At 34.4% G+C, this 13,406-nt stretch overlaps 1 protein-coding gene across 4 annotated transcripts in view; it reads right to left on the bottom strand.

Moving 5' to 3' along the window:
* The window catches only part of LOC106867458 (putative G protein-coupled receptor 139), a 407,204-nt gene that overhangs the window by 13,155 nt on the left and 380,643 nt on the right, over nucleotides 1-13,406 (bottom strand). Inside the window, exon 5 of one of the 4 annotated variants that reach the window (XR_001409149.3) lies at nucleotides 708-917. The exons of the other annotated variants lie outside the window; for them this stretch is intronic. The gene's annotated coding sequence lies outside the window, so the exon portion shown is untranslated. The remainder of the gene's footprint in view (nucleotides 1-707; nucleotides 918-13,406) is intronic. 4 annotated transcript variants of the gene reach the window in all.

Raw genomic sequence — 13,406 nt, 5'->3', positions numbered from 1 at the left:
AGAATAATGACAGATAATGCTGCAGATATAGACGGAAGAGAAAATTACGAAATGTCCATCTCTTTCTATTACAACAGGAATATTTGACGAGTATTTCCCCCTGCTATTTCTTATATTTGGTACTAACACCTTCAAACAACATGTTAAAAAACAACTGGACTCAGTTACAATTGCTCTAAGAAGATAGACTGTCTGAAGTTCTACACGGCAAATTATAAAAAAAGAGAAATACTTTGGCAGATAAAATTATCCTTTATAGTGCAATTATTATAAGATGTATATTAGTAAAATCACACCAAGGCAATATTAATTAATATCGTTAATATCACGGTAGATAAAGAAACCAAGATCAAAGAAGGAATCAATGAACTAGAATAAAATACACTCAACTGAAGAAAGGATTAAGATAGAAAATAATTGATGCACTAGATTAATACTTCATACATATATATATATATATATATATATATATATATATATATATATATATAAAATATGCATGGTAATAAATATCAATTGCTTAGCTCTGACTAATAGATTAAAGCTAATTGAATGTTATCAACTGGACGCTAAATGAATTAGGATATCTAAACTGAAAACAAAAAAAAAATAATGTGATCATTTACAATTCGTAAGCTAAAGTTCTTATTTTTTAATTGTTTGCAGTTAAAATATTTTCTTTAGTGAAAATTTGTTTTCCTCTTTACCTTTTATATTGTAGGTTGCTCCTTGTTCACAGTAGTTATCAGTTATACAATTGTACTTCTTCACAGTAAACATTAAAGGGAGCAATTACTATTGGAGAAAGTTTCTGTCTCAGCTCATCTTAATGGTTTGTAGGTGTTTCACGTCGATGGTAATATGATTTCTTTACTAATCATGAAGACTCAGTTGGTACGCCTTGTTTTCAACTTTTCCTAATAGAAAGCATATGAAACCATTTCAAACATGAATGAAGGGCAAAGGTAAAACGTACAAATAATGAACCTGAAGGCATGATTCTTTAAGTAAAATGACGATAAAATAAACAATGGTATATAGTATTCAAAAACTGGCTTCCTTCATTATATGTAACGGGTTTAATGGAAAATAAAATTAAAATTAAGTTATCAGCAGTTAAATCATGTAAACATTTTTGGAACACACTGAGTTTTTGGAAAACTGGGATTAAATCTCTTCTTGAAAGCGTAATGTTATGTTATAAATACCATGTAAGAGAGAATATATCTGGAAATCACTAGGACTTATATTTTTTAATGTTAAGTGAATAAAGACTTAGATTATTATGATCGACAAGTTACCCTGGAAACCTTAAGGGTACGAAATAATAATCAATTCTACCGTTGTCGTTGTCAGCAATATGCGTGATATATGCAGCCCTAGCCTGTGTAAAGCTATGGATGCAAACCGAACACTGTAAGTCGATTCAAGAGTGCCAACTCATATGCTATAGTTAATTAGGTATGAGATTTACAGTTGATTTCAGTGGCACGCACGATTTCTCAACAGAAGTCGAAACCCATTATGAGCTTTAGTTCTTGAGAACTTAGCGATGCTGCGAAGGGCTTTCAAGAAATGCACAAACTATCTGTTTCCTACTTTGACACAAGATAACAATATAATATGCCTTGGATATGAAATGAACTTGTAACAAGGATCAAAAACCGATTCTCTTGCAGCTACAAAGCCAACGTAATTATAGATGACACATGAGCTGATAAGTGACAGAATATTAGGAAGATTAGACCATCAAAAAGAAAACGAGTAGAGGAATTATAGCGATTCGACGATATAATTAAAACCATATTGGCTCGAGAGAAACATAATCCTTCTTCAAATTTTAATCAAAATAATAATTGCCACCTTTAAAAAATATATTGATAAATGTCTAATAAGAAGAAACATACAAAAGATTATATTTTTAAAAAATCAATATTTTAAATCTAAGAATGTGTCATATGCTAATTACTTTATAAGAGAAATCATTTAACAGAGGTATAACCACTACACAAAGAAAAATGTAACACATCGTAATTAAAATTGTAAAAGGGTTAATACATTTCCAGTAGAAGGCAATATATTATATTAATCTAAGTTTTGTCTACATTCGAAATTGTAAACCACAATAGGATTTTGTATTCATGTAGTTGTCACAGCCAGAAACCAGCTCGTATCCAATAGACATGACTAAGGGCTTTCACACAGAAAACATCGTCTCGCTTTTACGTCTACGTTGCCTTCTCTCTCTCTTTCACTTCCCTGCCTTCTCTGGAATAGTTTAAATCAAGGATATATCTCTAATTAAATATACTAACCCACTTTCTATTCATACATTATCCTCTTTATTTTCTTCTTCCTTCTATCTATGCGTCTTTATTTTGTATCCTTTACATCTAGTATATCAAATTCATTCTATCAGGTCCGATGTCTCTATCTTTCTCTCTATGTCTACTCGTCTTCTCTCTTTCTTCCCCTCCCGTTTCCCTCCAGATTTCTCTCTCTATCTCTCTCTCTCTCTCTCTCTCTCTCTCTCTCTCTCTCTCTCGGAATCATTTTTTATCAAGAGCCTTTTTCTATTTGTACTTAACAACAAATCGCTTAAGACGGACTATTACTCCTAACATATGCACGGGCGCAGCCCTTCACCGAACGCTGGTCACGTTGAATTTCAAATAACCAGCAAATGCAAGAGCAAGCACAACACTAATACTTTCAAATATGTTGTAGTCATTTGGGTAGAAGAGAAGTCTACAGTGTCCATTTTAAACCACCACCTGGAATTCAGGTATTCTATTATATTTTGTCACAAGTATTTCATCAACATGTCCTCAAACAACTGTTTGTGAAAGAGTACAGGCGGAAGCAGTTTCATACAAGACAATTTAAGCCAATACAGTATTGGCGGAATGTTGGCTTATCACATACATATATACATATCTATATATATATATTGACAATTAGTAAGAGATTTCTCGAAACGTTTACCGGTTTGCTCACTGTTAGGTATTCAAAATAGGTTATTCAACGGTTAGTACATAAATCTGATAATAATTCTCAAAAGATAAGAATGTAGAGATATATCCCGTTGGATTATTCTAAATATATTACCTTAACCATGTAGGGTTCCTGAAGTATATAATGATGATGATGATGATGATGATAATAATGATAATAATAATAATAATAATAATAATAATAATAATAATAATAATAATAATAATAACAACAACAACAACAAGAGCGCAAACTTCTGCCAAGGTAACACCAAGGTCTTCTCAACGATTGGCCGGAGATAATTTTTAAAATGAGAACATCTGAAATAAACTCGACTGCTCTCACAAACGAGAATACTAAAAAATGAACCCGACCGCTCTCAAAAATTAAATATAAAAAAAAACGGAAAAATAATCCAGAATACTTGTGCGGTAGTCATGAAATGTGAAGGTGGTTGTGCAGGCCGTATTTGTAGCGCTGTGCATGTGTCGTCTGCAGTGGGAACAGGGACAGTTTAAAGTTACGTTGTTGTTCGATAACTGCGAATGAAATCCCAAAAGATTAAAAGTTTTGGAGAACATTGAACATTGCCAGGAGTATCGAATGAGCGCAGTTAAAATGCCTGAAGCTATGAGGCAACGGTTGATTTCAGTTGCTTTTAGAGCAAGCTAAGGTTTATTATACAGAGTAAAAGTTAAAATGCGTCTGTGAATGTCCACCAGGATGGCTACGGAAATTACATGGAAGAATACATTTTCAGCACACGCACGCACGCACACACAAATACACACACACACACGCATACACACACACACAGCGCACATTCAGATACATGCAAACACACGTGTGTGTGTGTGTGTTTAATTTTAAAAAAAACGGAGAAAAAAGACAAGAGAAACATAACAACGCGAGGACGTGGTACATGCAAAGTATTAAGACTCTCAGAGAAGGCAAGAAAGGGTGTGTTACGTTTCGAGCAAAACTCTTCTTCAGAAACAGGAGGCAGAGGATAGAAAATCGCCACATGGAATGACCACATTTTAGAATGACCAGACAAGATGGACAACGAGAAAGTGCTTTCTGAGACAGAAGAGTTTGAAGAAAGGTTCGTAACTGTGTGTGTGTGTGATAGCGCGTGCGTGTATGATAGCCTGTGTGTATGATAGCACGTGTGTGTGTGTGTGTGTGTGTACGTGTGTGTGTGCATGTATATATTTGTGTGTATGTATGTGTGTTCTGTTTGAGTGTGTTGTTTGTGTGGGGGTATATATGTACGTTTATGTATGTGTTTGTATGTTCGCATATATACGTGTGTGTATGTGCGTGCATATCTGTACATGTATGTGTTGTGTGTTAAGTGTGTGGAAGTATATGTGAGTTCTGTGTGTGTACGGGTGTGAGAGGGAGAGGGGAGCGAGGTGGAGTTGTGTGAATGGGTGAAGAAGGGTGTGTGTGTGTTCGCATGTATGCGTAAACGGAGTGGCAATGTGTATATGTATATGTACATATATGTGTGTGTGTGTGTGTGTGTGTGTGTGTTTATCTTTGTGTCTCTGCCACCTGTTCTCTCACTGTATAAATGCGTGTGCGTACCTATCTCTGTGTGTCGCACTGTTGCGTGTGTGTGTGTGTTGAAGTGTATGTAGGTGCACGTATATGTGTATGTATATGTGTATGTGTGTGTGTTGTGTGTGTGTAGAGGCTTGTGTGTGTGAAGGTATATGTGCGTGTTGTGTTTTGAGGGTTATGTGTGTGGAGTTATGTGTGTGTTCGTGTGTGTGCTTGTGCCTGAGAGGGAGAGGGGTGGTGTTATGTGTTTGTGTGTGGTGTGTGGTGGGTGGTGTGTGGTGGGTGGTGTGTGGTGGGTGGTGTGTTGTGTGTGGTATAGGAAAAAGGGATAAAAAATTAATACAAAATGAAAGTAGGTATGTTAGAATAACACGATACAGGGAATAAATTGTATGAAAAGGTCAGTGACAAAATAAATATTAAAAAAATAAAGCATAAAAAGATAAAAATAAAATATAATTTTAAAATAATGATGAAATTAAATACAAAAATAAATAATAAAATAATAATAACTTAATAAAAACGTGTAAAAATAAAATTAAAATAAAATAATAAAATAGATGAAAAATAATAGATAAAAAATAATAGATAAAAAAGATAAAAATAGAAAATAATACAATGATAAAATTAAAGGATAAAGTAAAAGGGAATAACAAAAGGAGCAAAATAAGCAAGTGCAACGGAAAAAAACTATAAAAAATGGAAAATAAACGAATAAAAGTTATAAAGAATGTGAGTAAATATAAGATAGGATAAGAAGTTATTTCTGAAGGAAGGTGTAGGGACAGTCATTGAGAGGAGGGGTTTGTGTTGCGTCCGAAAGGAGTTCGTGTCTGTAGAGTAAAAATGTAATGTTGTTACAGGCGGAGTCAAGAGTTGGTGGATCCATGGCGTAGGGTGAAGCCCAAAATGGAGATATTTGAGGTGGATTGGCTGGCCAAGCGAAAATGATGTGCGACGGGGGTGTTCGTACGTAGACGAATATCTCGTAGACGTTCGGTGAACCGGTCGGCCAGCCGGCGACCCCTCTGACCAACGTAGATTTTGTTGCAGATATTACATCTGATTCAATAGATAAGGCTGGAAGAAGTGCAGCAGAAGGATTTCCTAATGTAGAGGGTGTGCTGGTTGGATCCAGTGAGGGAGGTGGTGTTAGTGATGAAAGGACAGGTGGGGTAACGGAATCTAGAGCAAGGGAAGGATTCTGGTTGGGTTGGAATGGAGGGAGAGAATGGTACGGACGAGCAAATTGCGTAGTATACGGGAGCGTTTAAAGGAGGGCAAGGGTGGTTTGGGGAAAATAGGGTGGGTGGTGTATCTGCCTGGAGGCCACGGAAGGCCTTTAGGATCTTCCGACGAAAAGGTAAGGTAAGGGGTTGGAAAAGGAGAGGCGAGGGAATACGGTTGGGGTCGGTGTAGAGAAGGAGATAGGGCAGTAACGTGATTGATTAGACGAGCGCGGGCAAGGGCAGTTTGGGCAAGGGCAGATACACACACACACACACACACACAAACACACACACACACACACACACACACACACACACACACATATATATATACACATATATATACAAATAATACAGACACAAATGTATCATATATGTAGAGGATACGCATATAGTCACACACACACATACAAGTATATAAGTAATGAATTACAAAGTACTTATATAAACGCGGTATAGTCATCAAATAGCGCTCAGAGAAATCTGGGCCTTAAACTCCAACTCCTTTATCAGGGTGAGGTAGTCGAAAGGTATGGAGGAAAGAATATCTGTTAGAAGAACAATCGGAATCGAGCGAGTATGGAAGTGGAAAAACACAAACGATAGCAAATGTAAGAAATGTATTGATATGAAAAGTTGCTTATACAATTTATTTGATGCAGTGGAGTCTTATCTTCGCAGCTGTTTCGGATAATGAATGTATGGTTGATATACTCCTATATATTTTACAAGGAATTCTAGTATTTCGTCCAATATTGTAGATATATATGAAACCAAAAGTAAAGTACCAACTAGCACGGAACTACCAAATTTCAAACTGATACCGCCACTTGCCCATCATACGCCACCCTGGATTCTTAACTACTGATGAGCTAATTCCACTTGAGCCTTAGATCCAGTTCGACCACTTATTTCGGACTTCACAATCAAGTAAGTCGAAAAAAACAACGCATTCAACGGTATTTCAAAGAAGAAACTACAAACGTATAAAAGAATATTCAAACTTCTCTCTAGAACCCGCAGATCATTAATGAGCCATAGCAAAGACAGTTGAATGCAGAAACAGTAATACATAACTGGTGTTTGGCAAAGATTCTGCTACTACCTAAGAAGGAGGTGGCAACGTCAATTAATCAGTTCCTGCCGATAGCTATCTTCAATGTAGTGAGTAAAATGGTTTATATAATGTTGATAAGATGTTAAGATTTTTAACAGCGAATGAACTCATAAGGATACGAGTGCCTTGAATACGCGGGTTATAATGAGGCAGTCATGAATATATGAAGCACCATTCAGCATGCCAATAAAGGAAGAAACGTCTTTCATATAGTGAAATTTGACACAACACATGAATACTGATCAGTACTCTGTATGCTGTTACACAAAACACTGGATTTCTTCTGTCATTCCGGGATGTATGATGGAAATTTAGACCAGCATTTATGCGCTTGCTATGAAGGAATTCGCAACCAACTTGTAAGCACTGGAGTAAGACCTCATGGTGTGATGTGCTCTTTCTCCTTTCATCTTTGCGATAGTGATACGGGTGTTACTGAAATGTACAAGGAGCTCTTTGATGGAGTAAACATCGGAAGAGTTTCGTGCACTTATTGATATTACGGACATAGCAGAAACTAGATCAGTAACCTTTGTGAGTGGATACTATATTCCAGCAATGTTGACAATTTCCACAGTTTTAGGTTAGTTTAAGTAATATGTTTCGAAATTGGATGTGAGCTGATTTGGAAGATCAGGGACCAGACAATTAAGATCTTGGGCATATGTACGCACTGCTCTTAAAAGATGCCAATAAATGTAATGGGATTGAAGCCTTCTCAAATAATAACTGCTGTTGAGAATTGAAATTACCAGGAAAATTTAAGGTGATGTGTTATCAAGATGACTTTTCTTGAGATTTTTCTGGTCACTCTAAGTTCATAAAATGCAATCAACAAGACTGAAAAATATGTGTCAGCTAACCACTTCTATGAAATTGGCTTGCGTATCTGTCATATTATTCAGCGAACTTTGAAGTATAGACTGTTCATTGATTACGAGGTATGTGGTATGAATCCTAAAGATAATGATTAGAGTTAAATGAAGAAGTTTTCATAGAGAATAATGATATGCCCCGGTTAAAGACATGAAGTCTAAATATGTACTACGTTCACTATTTAGTTGCAGAGGTGAAAAGTTTCTCTCTTTCTCTCTAACGTTGCTAATAGCAGTATTATAAAAATTTATTTTGCCAAATCATCTTGGTTCATCAATGAACAAGAATCGGTGACCAAATTTATGATGGCATTCAAGTATTTCTTGCTAACTAAAATTCAATTTCGTATAGTTCGCATAATTTTAGTTGTTAATGCTCATTCATATAAAGCAATTTCGGAGCCAAGTTTAGCATTAGGAAGTTAGATGCTGACAGGTTGTTATGATTAATATTTCAATGTGCTTCAAGTGTGTTTTTTTTCTTTTCCTGATATTTCCGAAGCATATCGTTGATTAATACAATCTTTAATGAGCATGTCTTCTTATTTGCTGATAGAGGTCGTTTAACAATTTTGAATTTTATCGCAACTGTGAGAAACAAATATCTGAAATATTTAAGGGATTGCGGTAAAAAATATATTTATTTCAAGTATATGTCTTCTCTCTCTCTCTCTCTCTCTCTCTCTCTCTCTCACCGTAAGCTTTTATACTCCACACTATAATCTTTTATATGAAGATTTTAAAAAATTGTTACTAAGTAATTGTATCAATACCTGTATCCATACAATTTGAGAGAAGGTATGGTAATGCTTCTTTCGTGTTTCTATTATTGAAGTATACAGTATATGGTCTCCAAGTTTATGGCAATATACAATTGCATTTGATTTGTGAGGCATTTTGTTATTCTATAAGCTGCCACATTCCTAGGTATACTAATATATTTGGCATTTAAGAAATACGAGACTTTATCGTGAACAATTACATTGCTTTGAAATTTCGCGCAATCGCAGAACATATGTACAGATTTGAAAATGTGTATACACGGTTCATTGCAGAGCCAACTGTTATACTGATATGAATGTTAAGCTTAAAGGTGGGATGATTGTCGAAAAGAACAATATGCCTACTGTCAACAATATTTGTCAATTTTTCATTGCATCAGGATTTAGATTTCCACAGAGACTGTGAGTTAAGTGCTTCTTCACGGTTTCATAATACGTTGACTCAATATATGCATTAGGTATTTATATGCACAATGCTGCTCATTTCTATTTTGTCTTGGTTCATTAACTTATATTCTTACTCTAAGAGAATCAGAACATAATAGTGATATAAATAGTTTCAGGAATTCGTTAGATTGAGCAATTTTTGTTGGTATTTGTTATATTGTAGTAGGGTATAGTTCAATAAATCTGCACAATTTAATTTGAACACTATTGTTACAAAAGTATCCAGTGTGTATGATGAGAGCTTTCTACAAATATAGCAAATTTTATCCTAGGAACGACTGCTTATCATAGTGGCAAGTTTTCTCATCAAATCTGTGATGTCATGATAGATTTACCTCCACTTCTGAGGAGATCCTATACATGATGGGAAAATAACTGTACATCTTTTATGTGTTATTGCATCACAGCTGATGCAGCTCTTGATTAGTATACACTTGAAACTGTTTAAAGCTACGATCCCTTTCATACCTTACAGTATACAAATTATTATTCTCTGAGCAAAAAGACGTCAAAATATTGTTGAAATAATGTTCAAACGTACATGAATTGGTTGCATCATCCGTTTATCGTTTGCACTACACAAAAATTGCTTATGTTCAGTTTAAATTCTCGCTTTCTACAGTAACAATGTTGATAACATAATGATTCACTATGTTCAGGAAGGTGAATAGCATATTTCCATTCTTATATTAAACACGAAAGTGAAGTTTTAAAATGGTTGAAAGTTAGTATTACTAAAAATCGTTGTCACTTAGCCGCAAGAGTGATGTTAAGCACATTCAGTTACTTGCGAATTCGCTTGAATGCCTTATTCACAACTGTTCTTCTTTAAACATCTTCATTTTCTACACGAAAGCATAAAAATTGTTCTGATAATCTAATGAATAGAATTTATAATTCGATGGATGAGTCTTTCGTCATTCTGATTCGACAAACTGATGTTAGTGACCAATTTGGAATCAATTACCTACAGTGGAACAAATTATTGAGGAGTATATTACTCATGCGATGTTAGACTTGTTCATGAACGCGGAAAGAATCAAATTCACAATCTGGAGCGATACTGCCAATGTAGAAAAGGAAATTGGTGAGTTGTAAGACTTGATACTGTCTTTGAAAAGCCGTGAATTATTCATATTTCGAAGATATAGTGCTGTATTATTTCCTGGAAGTCAGTATTTCTGATAAGAAATGTTTGGTTCTGCAAAGTTACCAACAATATTCAAGAATTTGTATGAATGTCACAATAAAATTATTTTTGAAAAACGTATTGTTGTTGATTGTATTGTTTGGGATTCTCGCATATCTTACATTTTGAATAATATTTTAATTCCTTAGTCGAGTGTTGACACAACGTTCTTAATTTCGCAATCTTCTCTCTGTAAATATTTGCAAGTTTTGTATAGCGTTGATATCATTTACGTCAAAACTCTTTGCAGGTTGCAGTCAGAATAAATAGATCTATAATTCGCAATTAATCTTTTTATGACTTCCAGGCAATTTCCATTGAATTTTTTAATTATTCATTTCTTCCTTTTCATAATTTTCACTTTAGAATATGTTTCTTTCATTTTTGGACCTTTATATTCTTGAGTTTCATTTCGAATATATTTTTCTGTTTGCCTTGTAATTATTTGTTGCACATTTGAAAATTCCGCATTATGTACTGCTGTTTTTTAGGTATCTCTTTGTCGTACCTGTAGCCTGAATTTTCTTTTCCGAGTCACTTAGCAGCAATTTTCATCGAAATCTTCAGTGTGAGTGATCACAGTGAATGACAGAAATACAATGAGATGTGAGTTGCAATGGAAGAGAGGCCAAAGACCGTTGGCTGGTGATTTCCTTGTATAAAATTCAAAATACAGCTAAAATATTTACAATATAAAATAACATTATAAAAGGAATTATTTCTACTAATGATTTTCGAAACAAATGTGAAGCAAATAGCAAAAACCGAGAACATTACAAATAAATGTGTAAAAAACAACCAGACGATTGATGCAATAACATATTAAACAGAAACTGGAAGGTATTTGTGATTGAGATATTAAGCACAAATAAGACAATGTATGTAATGAGATATAATATATATATATATATATATATAAAAACAATTATTTCTATTTGCAGAACTCGATTCAGCAAAATGACAAGATGTCATTTTGATAATCACTTTTTCCTAAAAAGTGAAAAACTCCACGCAGTAAACAAAAATGTGCATTAAACAGAGGAATGAAAACTGCAACAATATCTTTTGAAAAAAAAATATTATTTATGGAAAGAGAATTACTTCTACCGATGCAAAGGATAACAATATGTTTAAGGGGGGAAAAACTATTATGAATGAACATATAAACAAAAACTTGATGATGTATGTAATGAGATATCACATAAAATCCATCATTTTACTTTCCAAGAGACAATTACTACTATATGCCAAGAAACAATAACTTCTTGCCAATTTCTAATCATAAAATAAATTAATAAAAATAACGCTATAATAACAAAAGCATCACGAAGACGTCGCTATAGTTCAGTTTTGAAATTTTAATTTCGTGAGAAAAAAAAAACACAAATGTTGAGATAATTAAATTTATATTTATATTGTTAAGTACAACATGATTCTTTGTTCGCGTGTAAATATGCACAGTTGTCTGTTTCTTATTACAACGCTTACTTTCACTGGTTGTATCAATATAAAAATAAATCGGGAAAATCAAACAAAAGCACTGTGTGCGTGTATGTGTGTGTGTGTGTGTGCGTGTGTGTGTGTGTGAGAGAGAGAGACAGAGAGACAGAGATAGATTTCGTCTCGGAGAGAGTAATTGCACATATATATACGAGATGTTATGAAGAGGTTCTCGGACTCATTATGTTTAATAAAAAAATTAAAAAACTTATTCACCTAAGTTTTAACATCATCTTCTTCGAAATAGTTGCTTCGTGTAGCAATACACCGGTCCTAGCATTCCTACCACATTTGGAATCCGGCCTGGAAATCGTTTTCCGTAAGCGAGCCGAGGACCTTCTGCGATTCACTCTGGATCTCGACAACGGTGTTAAATCGTCAAACTTTAAGGCGCATATTCATCTTGGTGAAGAGGTACTAAATCTGGCCGATAGGGCGGATGCGGAAGCGATATGTTTTGATAGCACCTCGTATGTATGTGTGTGTTTGCGTACACACACACACACACACACACACACACACACACACATATATATATATTTGACAGGAATGGCAACAAAAGAAAGAAAGAGACCTCGATATTATGCAAATAGAGGAATTTATCTGTAAAAATATGTGACACTTATTCAGTAGCCATGATAAAACTCCGAGTTTCGGATGCCAGGGTGGAGGGTCCACGCCAACATCTCTTCAGTTATCCAGCCATTGAAAATTCCTTTGAAAAATGACCGTGTGTGTATGCATGTATGTGTATGTCTTTCACTTCATGAAATTTCTCATTACTTCCGTATAGCAACATCTATTTTAACATGCTTAACCCATTACGATTTGATTTTAAAAAAGCACATGGTTTTTCTGACCCAATTCTTAAACGTCAGACATTCATTCATGTAAAATTGAGAGGTTGCATGTATGTCACGTGCCGAATATTATATACTTGCAATAGTATATGGATTAGAATTTAACCAGACATGGTGAATTGATTTGTCATGTTTTTTTTGGGGGGGGGAGGTACGGATTTCAGTATAATGTGTGAATGAAAATATTTGTATATATTGTATTGGTACGCTGTAACTTTTAGTGTACGCGTACTAATGAGTATCAAACTATATTTCGCCTGTTTACGAATATATTGCTAAGTTTCCTATTCCGTAATAAATTATTGCTCTGCTAAAGATTTTCTAGTTTGTATCATGAGCTACTTTTCAAAATCCGCATGTTAGTGCTTGGTGAATATATATTTTTGCTTTAGTTAATGTTAAGGTATCTTCGTTGTAAGTAGTTTCGAATGACTAATGTATATATGAAGACTATGTATATATAATGATCAATGTATATATAACGACGTAGAAATTTATACGCAAATACGCACACACACATGCACACACACACAAACACGCTCATACATGTATGTATGTATGTATGTATGTATATATCTATGTATCTATGTATGAATGTATGTATTATCATATATCTGTAGAGGGGTGTTACTTATTTTTGTTTCGCACTAATATATGCTTTAACAACGGATAAAAAACAATTTCTTGCTTTCTTTTTGTCTGTTCACACATTTTTATAATATGTATTCCATATTTTATTCTTCCTTTAGTAATTGTAAAGTAAATCACTCTTCAAATACTTTACTTATTTCATTAAATACCTCCTACATTGGAAATATATCTTTGAACAGGCAACACTTCACCT

Source organism: Octopus bimaculoides, chromosome 15, assembly GCF_046866305.1.
Source record: "Octopus bimaculoides isolate indiv1 chromosome 15, ASM4686630v1, whole genome shotgun sequence".
NCBI classification, from domain to species: domain Eukaryota; kingdom Metazoa; phylum Mollusca; class Cephalopoda; order Octopoda; family Octopodidae; genus Octopus; species Octopus bimaculoides.
The sequence above is the reverse complement of the archived record's forward strand: the minus strand, read 5'-3'. Positions and strand labels throughout refer to the sequence as shown.